At 44.4% G+C, this 13,864-nt stretch overlaps 1 long non-coding RNA gene across 2 annotated transcripts in view; it reads left to right on the top strand.

Moving 5' to 3' along the window:
* Positions 1 to 578: 578 nt before the first annotated feature.
* Positions 579 to 13,864, top strand: part of LOC121488277 — a 106,128-nt gene continuing 92,842 nt past the window's right edge. For both annotated transcript variants that reach the window (XR_005987008.1, XR_005987009.1), the window contains exon 1: positions 579 to 645. This is a non-coding gene — a long non-coding RNA (uncharacterized LOC121488277). The remainder of the gene's footprint in view (positions 646 to 13,864) is intronic.

The raw sequence follows: 13,864 nt of genomic DNA, 5'->3' as shown, positions 1-13,864 counted from the left end.
TGAGTCAGAATCAAGAGTCAGACGCTTAACCGACTAAGCTACCCAGACACCTCTTCCTTATTCTTTTATTATGATTTTTTAGCCCTCTGTTGGGTGGATATGCCATGGTTTATAAAGGCATTTCCCTACTGGTAGACATTTGGGTTTGATTCTGTTCACTGGGTATTACAGTGCTGCAAATAATCAGTTGTGGGCAGAGAGATTATGCTGGGAGGGGAGAAAAGTGGCAATCATTCATCCTACAAAGAATGAAACTGAAATGCCTTTTCTGTGGAAACCAGGAACCCCTAAAGCAAATCTGACTCTTTCCGATGGCAGTGTCCTTTGCCATCCTTGACTGGGGGCAGATTGTGAAGTTGTATCCTTGACGGTAAGCGAGGGACCCTATATGTGAGGCATCAAGATCTGTACTCGCACTTGCTCTGCAAAGCTGCTGGGGGAAAAATATGCCAGCTCAGGAAATGGACTCTGGTCAATAAGGCCTTCAGTGCAAATATTCTCCTGGAATAATTTATTAACTCCCTGCAGACCTTGTGGTCAGGCACAATTAGAATCTTCTTCCACAGAGGCTGCGTGCCATTTACCAGGTGGTGGCTATGGCCTGCGACAGGAATTGAGGAGGCCCCGGGGACGCCCAGGCCTGAGGTGAGCCCAGATGGAGTGGAGGAAACAGTTCACTGTTGAGGAAAGAGCTGGGGCCGTAAGGATAGACAGACCTGGGTTCAAATCTTCCCTCTGCTGATTTTCCAGCAGAAGTTACTTTAGCTCTTCAGTTAGATGGGGGTAAGGACTGTTGTGGGGTTTAAGTGAGCCAAAGTATGTAAAGCATTTACTATACTGTATATAAGAGATGACAGGTAATTTGGGAAGGAGTTTCAACTCCATAGGATTGAAAGCCGAAAACGTGCACAGGGAAGTGTTTGTTTTTTATCCTATTATCAACTGTGTGCTAAATCTCCCTACCCCCACTGGGTGGCAGATCTCTTATCTTTCTGATTCGTTTAAGCTATTAAAAATCTCAGGCCCAGTTTAAACCTCCCATTTCAGACCCAAAGAAAACTCTCCCTTCCCCAGTGGCAGGGACCTGAGAAGGTAGGGGGTGTTCAGCTCTTTATACCTCCACCTCTCTCCTTGATGTGCTGAGAGGGAGGAGGGAGAAGGAAACTGGAGGCATAACCCTTCTGTGCCTTGGCAAGGCCGTTGCTGCGAGCTGGCATTTCTGATCTCACTCTGGCCAACACCAGGTCTGTTTGCTTGCTGCTCGAGACTTCAAATGCAGTAGCTCTGTCCTTGATGGTGGGCTAGGTTCCAGCTTTCCCTGTGCCCTATCTATACCTAAGACTCCAAGAGAAGGCCAGCCATCCTCCCTTTGGCTCCTTTCTTTTAACTTCTTATACTTTTTTAAAAAATTGAGTTATAATTAACATACAGTGTTGTATCAGGGAAATGCAAATTAAAACACGATGAGGGGCACCTGGGTGGCTCACTCAGTTAAGTGTCTGCTGTCGGTGCAGGTATGATCTCAGGGTCCTGGGATCAAACCCCGCATCGGTCTTCCTGCTCACTGGGGAGTCTGCTTCTCCCTCTCCTTCTCCCTCTCTTTCCCTCTGTGTGTGCACCCCCCCTCAAATAAGTAAAGTTTAAATAAAAATAAAGCCACGATGAGGTATTGCCTCACACCTGTCAGAATGGCTAAAATAAAAAACACAAGCAACAAGTGTTGGTGAGGATGTGGAGAAAAAGCAACTCTGGTGCACTGTTGGTGGGAATACATACTGGTGTGGAAAACAGTGTGGAAGTTCCTCAAAAAATTAAAAGTGAAATTGCTCCTTTCTGTCATCCATGACTCCAAACTCCCAAACTTCCCGGCTCCCTGGATGCCTCCTAGCTTTTCGCTGGCTTCCTCCTGTACCATAGAATCATGGACATCCCGAAAGAGCTCTGAGGGCATAGGGCTGAGAGGAGGGATGCTCTCTGTATCCTCTGCTTTCATGCTCTGCTTACAGAAAACATTCTTGAGAGTCCTCACTTGGCTTTGCTCTGATGACAGCACTGGAGGGGCCTCGTGGTTCTGTAGCTCAGGGATTGGGATGCCAGGCCCCCCTTCCTTTGGTCACCCCCATGCCCAGCTCCAGGGTAGTCGACCGTATAATTTATTGTTTAAACTTGGATGCTACTGAGCGTGAAAGGGAGTGGAGAGTTATTAATAGTTATCTTAAGACAACAGGTATAAATTGGGACCATCTTGGGCAGGCATGGGATGTATGATCCTCTTCCCCAGGAGTAATTTTTCTCAGAGATCTCCTGCCCTGAGCTAGAAGCCAACTGCTTGCCATAGTCATCAATTCCAGAACAATTGGAAAATTCACACTTGATTTCCTGTTACAGCAGCAGTGATAACCAGGCAGGGCATGGTGGTGAGCATTAATGGGAGAGCCCATTTAAAGTGCCCAGCACAGCTGCCAGCACACAGTAGATGTTCATAGTAGGTCCTCTTGCCTTCATTCCTTATTCCACCCCACAGAACTCTATCTGACCAGTCTGCTCTGAATTCAAAGCTGAATGATAATAGTTCATATTCATTGAACACTGACTATGCGCCAGGACTATGCTGAGTACTTTATATGTCTTACCATTAAGAATCCTAACAACCCTAAGGTAGGTAAGTATTATTATATCCATTGTATGGTTAAGCTGACTGAGGTTCAGAGAAATTAAGTGCCTCCCTGAGGTCACACAGCACACAAGTGGCCGTGCTGCTATAGAAATACGAGGATTGCCTGACTGCACAGTTCATGACTTTTACCGTCGTGTTGCATGAGGAATTGAGAGAATGTAAGTATAGATAGGGTTTGAGCCTTTTAATTCCTGAGCAGACAAGCCAGAGATCCCAGGCCTGTAACCCAACGGAGGGAAGTACAGAAATTGTCTCTGAGTTGGAAGAGGAGCCATGTGCAAGAGTGAGAGATCAAGAGAGTTCTTGGATCTCTTCCTGAGGGGTCTGAGGCAGTTGGAAAGGACCCAACCATGTGCAGGAGGATGGATGGCATGTGAGAACTAAGACTGGGAAGCTTGCCGCTGCATCATCTGTTTTAAGTCCTCTAGCAGATCTCATTGGATGGAGGGCGTTTAGAACACCTGAGTCTGTACAGACTGATTCAGTCATTGTCCCATTTTGCGAGCATTTTGACTTTGGTTCATTGCAGCTTTTCTCTGACATACCTCAGCTTGGCTGTGTTCCTAATCAAATGCTGATTGACATGTTTACATCAAATATCTTGAAGTGTCCAGCTCTGTGGTGATCACTTGGGAGAAATGCAGTCTGTTATGAAGGAGTCACTCCCTAAATATAAGCCAAAGGTTGCTTATATTTATGTATTGATTACTTATATTTGCCATGCTTTGGGTGTCATCCTTTACCTTTGCACGAGGGAGATGTTTTAGTTAGCTAGTGCCAGAATAGTGCCACATAACAAACCCTCCCCACAGTCTGGCATGTCATGCTGGACATGAATTGAGCTCATGCTCTGGGGAGATGGCTGGGGAGGCTCTGTGACATGTATCTGGGTTTGCTCATGCAATTATAGGTCCTCAGAGGCTTTGCTGGGCTACGATGGGCTCAGCTGGCTGGTTCTATGGCAGGTCACAAGTCTGTGGATTGGCTTGAGTAAGCCCCACTCTGTGTGTTTCTCACCCTCTTTGGACTCAGGGGACCACCCAGGCACGGTCTTCTCATGGTGGTGGCAGAGATGCAACATGGCACATCTGGCTGCCGAAACCTCGACTTCTTCTGCTTACATCATGTCTGTTTTCATCTGTTCTCAAGAGATAGGGAGAAGCTACCAAGCACATGGCAAAGGAAATGAGATCGAGCAAGGAGATAAAAGACCCAGAGGGAGTAAGAAGATATCATCACAAAAGACTCCTGCTGTCTTTTTTTTTTTTTTTTAAATTTTTTTTTTTAAATTTTTATTTTTTTATTTATGATAGGCACACAGTGAGAGAGAGAGAGAGGCAGAGACACAGGCAGAGGGAGAAGCAGGCTCCATGCACCGGGAGCCCGACGTGGGACTCGATCCCGGGTCTCCAGGATCGCGCCCTGGGCCAAAGGCAGGCGCTAAACCACTGCGCCACCCAGGGATCCCGACTCCTGCTGTCTTGATGTTGTTAAGAGGGTTGCCTCCTTTACTCCCTCCTTTACTCGTGTCTGTCATGAGTCAGCTTCAGGGGAAGTGTGCTTCCCTTGAGCAATGAGCAGCGGAGGTTTGTTTATTGGATAGATGTCATGAATATCATGTTTCCCTTGTTGCTGTGGCCCACAGGAAACCCAGAATCAAATTTTAGCTCCTCTCTACCTTATGGCTGTCATCATTATTTCTTTCATTTCAATATATATATATAATATATTTTTTTAATTGAAGTTCGATTTGCCAATATATAACACCCAGTGCTCATCCCATCAAGTGCTCCCCTCAGTTCCCATCACCCAGTCACCCCATCCCCCCCCAACCTCCCCTTCCACTACCCCTTGTTCATTTCCCAGAGTTAGGAGTCTCTCATGTTTTGTCACCCTCTCTAGTATCTCCCACTCATTTTCCCTCCTTTTCCCTATAATCCCTTTCACTATTTCTTATATTCCCTGTATGAATGAAACCATATAATGATTGTCCTTCTCCAGTTGACTTGCTTCACTCAGCTTAATACCCTCCAGTTCCATCCACGTCGAAGCAAATGGTGGGTATTTGTCGTTTCCAATGGCTGAGTAATATTCCATCGTATACATAGACCACATCTTCTTTATCCATTCATCTTTCGATGGACACCGAGGCTCCTTCCACAGTTTGGCTATTGTGGACATTGCTGCTAGAAACATCGGGGTGCAGGTGTCCTGGCGTTTCATTGCATCTGTATCTTTGAGGTAAATCCCCAGCAGTGCAATTGCTGGGTCGTAGGGCAGATCTATTTTTAACTCTTTGAGGAACCTCCACACAGTTTTCCAGAGTAGCTGTATCAGTTCACATTCCCACCAACAGTGCAAGAGGGTTCCCCTTTCTCCACATCCTCTCCAACATTTGTTGTTTCCTGTCTTGTTAATTTTCACCATTCTCACTGGTGTGAGGTAGCATCATTGTGGTTTTGATTTGTATTTCCCTGATGGCAAGTGATGCGGAGCATTTTCTTATGTGCTTGTTGGCCATGTCTATGTCTTCTTTGGTGAAATTTCTGTTCATGTCTTTTGCCCATTTCATGATTGAATTGTTTCTTCGCTGTTGACTTTAGTAAGTTATTTATAGATCTTGGAACCTAGGCCTTTATCTGATATGTCATTTGCAAATATCTTCTACCATTCTGTAGGTTGTCTTTTAGTTTTGTTGACTGTTTCTTTTACTCTGCAGAAGCTTTTTATCTTGATTAAGTCCCAATAGTTCATTTTTGCTTTTATTTCCCTTGCCTTCATAGATGTATCTTGCAAGAAGTTTATTTATTCATTTTGAGAGAGAGAAAGAGAGCACAAGCCAGGGGGAAGAGCAGAGGGAGAGGGAGAAGCAGGCTCCCCACTGAGCAGGGAGCCCATTGTAGGACTTGATCCCAGGACCTTGGGTTCATGACCAGAGCTGAAGGCAGACACTTAACTAAGCCACCCAAGTGCGCCCCCATAATAATCATTTCTGATGCTTACCTAAAGCAGCCCACCTATGGCTTCATCTTATCTTTTCCTTCTAAGACTCTCTCACTTGTTTATTTTACCCTTTTGTATTGGATATGTTTTTGTTGACAACTACAGTTCTTTTTTAGAATAAGATAGAGTATAAATGAACACACCTAAGTGCTAGATGAAGAGAACAGATAATCCATTCCACTAATATTTACTGCACCTCTATTGTGTGCCAGGCTCTGTACCTAGTGAGGTTATGTGGTTGAGTCTTACACATCCCCTGCCCTTGAAGAACCCACATGACAATAATCAGTAGCAGGCTTTCTCTATGTCAGCACTATTGACATTTTGGGTTAGATAATTCTTAGGTGTGCGTGTGTGTGTGTGTGTGTGTGTGTGTGTGCGTGCATGCATATGCATGTGTCTGTGTTGTTGTCCTGTGTATTGTAGGATGTTAGTAGCATCATAATGACAGTAGTACCTCCTCAGCCCTTATTAGGACAATGAAAATTATCTCCATATCAGCCAGGTATCCTCTGGGGAGCCTGGTCTCTCCTGGTTGAAAAGCCCAGGGCTCCAGTGAATACATTTGTAGGAGGCTGGGAGCCCAGGGAAAGTTTGCCAGCGGAGGTGAAGCTGGAGTGGAGGCCTGGAGGCTAGTTGCAGGAGCCATGGGATGGGGAAGGGAGAGGTCATTTCTGTTACATGGAGCAACAGGTGTTGGGCAGCAGTGGTGAGACAGGAGGTTGGAGATGCAGGTGGAGCTAGGTCTTAAAGGTATGATTTTGTTGGCTGTGACACACACCTTGGACTCGTTTGGTTCTGTAAGTTTGTGCTTCTCCACTTGCAAGATGTCTAAGAAGAGATTCTTGTTAAATGCAGACTCCTGGGCCTCAATCAAGGAATTTTAATCCAGGATGGTTGGATATTATGAATAATGCTGTTATGACCATTTGTGTGTAAGTTTTTACATAGACATATGTTTTTAATTCTCTTGGAGATATATATATATATATATATAGAATTGCTGGGTCATAAGTTTAACTTTACACTTAGCCTTTTGTGGAACTGCTGGCTTTGTTTTCCAAAGTAACTGCACTATTTTCAGTACCTACCAGTAGTGCATGGACAGTTCAGGTATCTCCATATCCTCACCAGCACTTATTGTTGTCTGTATTTTTTTACTGTGTCCATTCTCCCGGGTGTGGCACAGGATCTCACTGTGGCTTGGATTTGCATTTCTTTGATGGCTAGTGAAGTCAAGCATCTTTTCATATGCTTATTGGCAAACCGTGTTGTAAAGCTTCCCCAGGTTATTTTACGATGGAGGCAGAATTGGGAAGTACCCATCTGTGTTTAGGGAAAGCAGAGATGCATGTGGGGTAGTGTAGCTGGGAAAAGCTAGTTGCAGGAAGGTGAGCAGCCTAGATAGCTTAGACTTGCGGCAGGACACACTGAAAGTGTGGGACCCCCTGGAAGTCCCCACGGGAGGGATTGGAGGGAGAAGAGCGGAGAGCTCAGGGAGAAGCCTCCTGCATGGGTGAGGTGAAAGAGTCTAATGGGGGAGACATGGAGAATTGGAATAGACTTACCTTCCGGCTGATGAAGTACTGGGGCAGGGGAGAGGTGAGAGTAGGAAGGAAGATTGGAATTTGTTCTCTTTTAGTGGCAGAAATGGGGAGTCCATTTTGGGGAAGAAAGTAAAGATGAGTCAGATCTGGAATAGGAGCAAGGGAGATGTGGGAATGGAAACAGTGTAAGTTCAGGGTGCGTCCCTACTTTCTCTGAGTCCTGGCTCTGAGTCCTGGCAATTTGGGGTTACAGTCCTTTGTTGCTGGGTGCATATGAAAATTAAGTTTAGTAATGGATACAGCCTAGAAGGCTATATTGACGTGTACTTTGTTCATACATCTAATTTATTACCTTGTATTATTACTTACGTTTGGCTCTCTCACTACAAGACTGTCTTATTTGCCTTTATGATCATCTCATGTATTCATATAACCTCAGTGCCTGTAACTGATCAGAACCTGATTTACAGTTTCCTTCCTTTCCCATTCTTAGCAGTTGAGCATTCACTAGGTGCCAGGAGATGTATATATTGGTTATGTTCCCTCTGCATCCGACAACCCTGGGGGTCCCCCCCCTCATCCTTGATTTACAGGTGAGCAAAACCAGCCCTTCCAGTGTTACTTGGCTGTGGGATGAGTAAATTTATAGGGCAGCGGGAGAAAAGAATGAAGGTTTGTTGATTCTATGTTGTATGCTAGATTATGTATAGTTTTTCCTACTTAATCCTCCAAACACCCAGTAAAATGGGCATGATTATCCCGATTTTGCAGATAAGGAAACAAATTTCCCCAGACTCCACAGTTAGTGAAGTGACAGGGTCTGACTGCAAAGCCCCTTGCCCCCCACTGTAGCACACAGCTTCTCCTGATACCTTCAGGCAATGGGAGATGGGATAGGGGAGGGGAAGGGTCCGCAAGAAGTCACAGGTGCAGTACCTGCTTCAAGGAATGGCACCTGCGGTACCACCCTCTGCACATAGATGGCGTTCAAGGCTTGGCTTCCAGGACACACCTAGTACTCCAGCCCACCTCTGGTCAACAAGCTACAGGTTTTATGCAACAATTTATTGTAAGGAAAGGAAGAGACAAAACAAAACAAAACAAAACAACCCACCTCCTCTGTTTTGTTTTTGTTTCTGCTTGGGAAAGGAATCCACTGCCTCTCAGCCTGCAGTTCATCTTTGTAGTGATGTCAGCCTAACGTGCTGGCGTGCCCCTGAGGGTCGGGCTGGGAAGGGCATTGGCAGGGTGAGACCTTTCAAGCACAAAATGAAGTGAAATGGACCCATCATAGAAAGCCCCCTTCTTGACCCCTTCATCAAAGTTGCCACGGTTTATAGATGTCAGCAAATTCCCCCATCCTGGAAAACAGGGCCTCCGCCAGTCAGAAGAAGTAATTTTGTCAGAGGTGGAAAGAGTTTCTCTTTTCGAGGCTGACCCCTCATTTTCTGGATCTAGAAGATGGATGGTAAGTCACGGGTCTGAACTCCGGTCTTTCAGTGTAACTTTGCTCACCCCTTTGGTCTTTTCCGTGTGTGTGTGTGTGTGTGTGTGTGTGTGTGTGGTGGGGTTTTGGGTTTTTTGTTGTTGTTGTTGTATTTTTATTATTATTATTTTTGCCTTTTTTGCTTTTTTAATTTAAGCATTAGTTGCCCAGACTGAGATTTGCAAACATGGTGAGCGGAGTGGGTGACAGGTAAAGCATAGGGAGTGGAGAGGACTCTGGCAGGCTGGAGGTGCTATTCTCTGTTTAAAGGGTCAACTGTTATTCACCTACGAGGAGACACCGTATTGCCTTCAGAAACATTTTTTTGGCCCAATTTTTATTTTTATTTTTTTTATTTTTTTATTTTTTTTTAAAGGAAACACCTCTTTTTTTAAATTTTTATTTATTTATGATAGTCACAGAGAGAGAGAGAGAGGCAGAGACACAGGCAGAGGGAGAAGCAGGCTCCAATGCACCGGGAGCGCGAGGTGGGATTCGATCCCAGGTCTCCAGGATCACGCCCTGGGCCAAAGGCAGGCGCCAAACCGCAGCGCCACCCAGGGATCCCTGGCCCAATTTTTAAAAAGTGAGAAATCAGGACTTTTATATGATGTTTCTTAATGTTTAACAGTTTCCAATGAAATAAAAGAAGGGAGGTGGTGAAAATACTCTGTAGTTTCGGTACAAACTGGAATGGCCTCCTGTCATATCCTCGTGTGTGTGTGTGTGTGTGTGTGTGTGTGTGTGTGTGTGTGTGTGTGTGTGTAGGACGATTAGAAAGGAGAGATCAGAAATATACTTGGTTAGTCAGGTGGCCAGAGAGAAGAAGGGCTGTCTTCCCTGGAGGATGAAGCAGATCTTCCAGAGTCTTAGAGGGGTTCGTGGGACAGTCTTGGGTGCTCAGGGTTTTGTCAGGTTTGTGAGGGGGTTGGGCGACAGATGGCAAGGATGAGGGGTGGCCTGAGGGGAGTGGACATTGCAGGTAGGGTGAGCTAAAATGGGGCCCAGCACATCAAGTCAGCTCAGAAGGGTTTTGCCTGGTGGGGTGGGGAGGAGGATTGGCTGGGCTGTCAGCTCTTGGGACCATCTTCAAAGTACAGACAGAACTGTACTGAGAAACTGAGAGTCATGTCATCTTTACTTTCTACTTTTTTCTTCATGATTACCCTTAAAGCCTAAATGTGAAAAATGTGGGAACTCTCTTCATGCACATTGTGGATCTGGATACTATAAGTCTAATCAACCCCCACTCTCCCCCTCTCTTTTTTTTCCTTTGGCAGCCAGGGAGCTTGGAATCCAGTTGGAGTTGAAATATCTAAAAATTGTGCAGAACCTAGATACATTTCCTTTTGTTCTTCATCTCTTATCCCATATATATTTCCCCTGGCTTTGTCTTTTAATTACATTTTCCAATTTTATTGTGTTGTGTACCTTTTCAGAAGCTGCCTCAAGTCCTTTGTGGGATGAATAAAAATGCTTGTGTCGTGGGGCATTTTGGTTGACTGAGCTGAAGGTCTAGATGGCTTTTACTGTGAGCTGTACTTTCCTCTCCTCTGTCCCCTCCTGGGCCCTGGAGCTTTTGTTATGGGAAGTAGGGAGACAGAGGGAAAGACTGGCATCTGTTTTCCATCTTGCCCTCTGTGCTGCATTTGAGGTCCTCTGATGAGAGGGACAGAAACGGACAGCTCTTTGTCATGGGAGGCTTGTGATATCCTAGGCAAGATATCGTGGCCAGAAGTTATCAAAACTGTCAGAGGGTCTCTTTATGGCTCTGGAGACAAGCAAAGCAGCTTCAGGGTTGGGGTAACAATTGACACAGGGCTGGTGAGAGGGCCATTCTCCCAGGCTCTGCAGGGAATCTTGCCTTTCACTATTCTCAGGCAGCTCAACAGATTGGAAGCTTTGGGGGCATCTGGAATAATCTGTTGGCTTGAAACAGCAGTAAAGCTTCCCCCAGCCTCTTTGTGAGCAAATGTGTGCCAGAGCAGACACAAAAGAGCTTGGTGGACTCCAGTTGTTAAGTGCAGATGGACACATCATGGGCGCTCTTCAAGTTGACTAGAGACTACTTTGAGAGAGGTTAATTTCTGCAAACCAGGTAAATGGGGGCACATTTGTTGTCATTTGTGTATAAAAGAAAGTGTGACTAGTTTCTCAACATCTCCATTAATGCAGCATTTCTACTTCTTGGAATCTGTACTACAGAAATGTTTAGGTATGTGTGGAATGACATATGTTCAAGATGTTCATTACAGCATTGTTTGTAATAGTGAAAAAGTGGAGCCACCTAAATATCCATCAGTAAGGGAGTGGCTGAATTACCACTGAGTGCCATGAGATGTTAAAAAGGTGAGATAAATTTATGTGTATTAACATGGAAATATCTCCCAATCATAACTAAGTTGATTAAACTGTTAATTTATCTTCATATATATAGAGCTACATATAATATGTAAGTAATTAATATATAAAGCTACACATGGAGCTATATATAAGTAAATACATGTGTATATGTGTGTGCATACATACGGTGTATGATTTTATTTATATACAGTAAACATGCCCCCCCCTCAAAGGAATGCATCTGGGTTTATAGACTGACTACTGATAACTGATGTGGTAAATAAAGGCAAAGAAAAAAAAAAAAGATTTCCTGACTAGTTATAGCCCATTGACGAGTCCTTGAAACAAGCAGAGTGACCTTCCTCTGGGAACTCAGCTGCCTCGATGTTAATACTTTGCTAAGGGCAAAAGGCAATCTTAGCTGATTCCCCTTCTTATCCCCTCCCCCCCACTCAGGTGTTCTGTGAGTCTACTTTAACACGTAAAAATTCCTTGGAAACTTCCTTTATCTCTACTCCCCAAGATATATGTTGGCCATCATCCCCAAGCATATGAGCCACCAATATACAACTGAAGGGTCTCATGACTGAGTTTTATACTAGACAGTAATAAATTATCTTTTCCTAATGATAGCTAGTCCCCTCTGGAAACCTTGATTCCGGTATACCTTGGAGATTTGTGCTGTCTCTAACCCCCTCCCAACTTGAAAGTATATAATCCACTACTCCTCATGACCCCAGTGCAGCCCTTTCTGCCCGCAGGTCCTGTCCCCATGCTTTAATAAAACCACCTTTTTGCACCAAAGAAATCTCAAGAATTCCTTCTTGGCAGTGGCTCCATACACCAACATCTTTTCTTCATCAGTAACTAGCTGATCATAAAAAGCCATTGTATGTGGTTAGGGTCATAATCAAAATATTCAACCATTCACGGGCTATGGGCATTGACTCACCAGAATGTTGGGGTGCATCCTGCAGAAGCAATCCTTACTGTAAGGTGTTAACCTTTAAGTTCTTAGGTCAGGGTGGAACAGGGGTCTGGAAAGTCCCAAGAGTGGCTGTTGACTAACAAATGTGCAGGGATTTCAGTACTTTAACCCCTGGTATGGCCATACTAATGCTCCTTGCTAAAGATCGGCCTTGCCACTGGTAATTATATTTTAAAATTCTGTTAAAAATATGACAGGCTTACTCTACCTTGGTTTACTAGTATCTAGCTGTGAAGTGGGCTCCACAGAACGTAAGTGTCTGTGGGTTTCCTGGCCTTGACCTGTGGCCTTGCAGCTCTGGGAACCAGATCCCTGTCCTGGACATTGCCTGTGAGTCCCGAGATATCACAACCTTTAAGAGAACTAACCCAATCCTGCAGAAAACTTGGTATAATTAGTTGTTAATACCCACAGCCCAGGTTCCCCACGGTGCAAATTGTTTCCGTATTGATCTCTACTTGCATTGTCAGCACTCTGGAAAGATTGAACTTTAAGTGCTTAATTCAGCCCCATTCAACCGATAATTTTGGTTTTGTCCTCCAAACAAAAGCACCGTTGTTTGTTCTTTTTTCCTCCCACAAATAATAAAATCAATCAATTTCTCCCCCTTCCCCTGCCCAAACCTAGTCTGCTCCTGTAATCAATACATTTCGAAATGTCAATGTATTCCTCTGTGAGGAGCTGGGGAGGGGCCGAGGTGGAAGGGACTGGAGCTGATGGGAAGACGGCTTTGGAATCCCCAGACAAACAGCTTGTGTTTAAATCTGCTCACAGCAAATCTCCACCCACATCAGATCTCTGTGCTTCCACACCTGGGGGTCTGTGGCCTTAGAAATGGCCTGTTGGATGTGGTTGACCAAAATACACATCTGGCACTTTCACATTTGCTTCACAACCTCAAAAGCAAACTGGCAAGCTTTTGGCTTCTTGTATTTATCAAGTAAACTGTTTTAGGTTTACCCTAACTCCAACCCAGATCACTTACCCAGAGTCCTAACTTTATCCATGAAGCTTGTGTCAGTGGGAGGCTATGGAAGAAATAGGGGAGCAAGGATGGGGAGAGACTCAGACCTGGTCTGTTGGATAAGTCAGAACTGAGCCAGCCAAGCAGAGGTCCACTTCTCCAATTTAAGAATTTAATAATGTCCCTGAATAATCAGAGTTTGGACAAGTTATCAGAGGTCATTGTCTGGGGAAAGAGGCATTCACGTAGAGTATCTACTGTCTGCCAGTGATTTTATAAATAGTCTTTTCAATTATCGCAGTAAATTATTCTGCATCCCAGAAATGAAGAAATAAATGGAGACCAGGTGAACTGCCCTGAAGTCATGTAGAAGGTAAATGACAGAACCATATTAAGAACTGAACTATTCTGACTCTAAAAGTGTGTGTGTGAGCGCATGCACATGTGATCTCTATGTGCCTCATTTGCCTCATCCAAAAAAAAAGAACAAAAATAGTTCCTCCTCATGGAGTGGTTACAAGAATTAAATGAGCTATGCTTATAAAGTGTTTAGTCATATTAAGCACTTAAAAATAGTTTGCATTGTTATTATCAGTGTTATTATTCCCCTGATATGCATAAAACATTTGCTTTCAGTAATTTCTGGTTTGCTCAGTTGCAAAAACTTAAAAAAATGTTTTTATCCTTAAAACAGGAGTGGCAATGGAAATAAGACAGAGTCTCTATCCTAAAGAGATGGCCATTTGATTTTGGGGGGAGACAAAGAAGAAAAGAGCAAGTTGTAATACTGGGTCATATTTACTCTAGAAGGAATATGTTGGAGGGAACACAACAGAAGGAGGCCTAACATAGCCTG

Source organism: Vulpes lagopus, chromosome 3 (genome assembly GCF_018345385.1).
Source record: "Vulpes lagopus strain Blue_001 chromosome 3, ASM1834538v1, whole genome shotgun sequence".
Taxonomy (NCBI): Eukaryota; Metazoa; Chordata; class Mammalia; order Carnivora; family Canidae; genus Vulpes; species Vulpes lagopus.
This window is presented reverse-complemented; position numbering and strand designations above follow the sequence as displayed.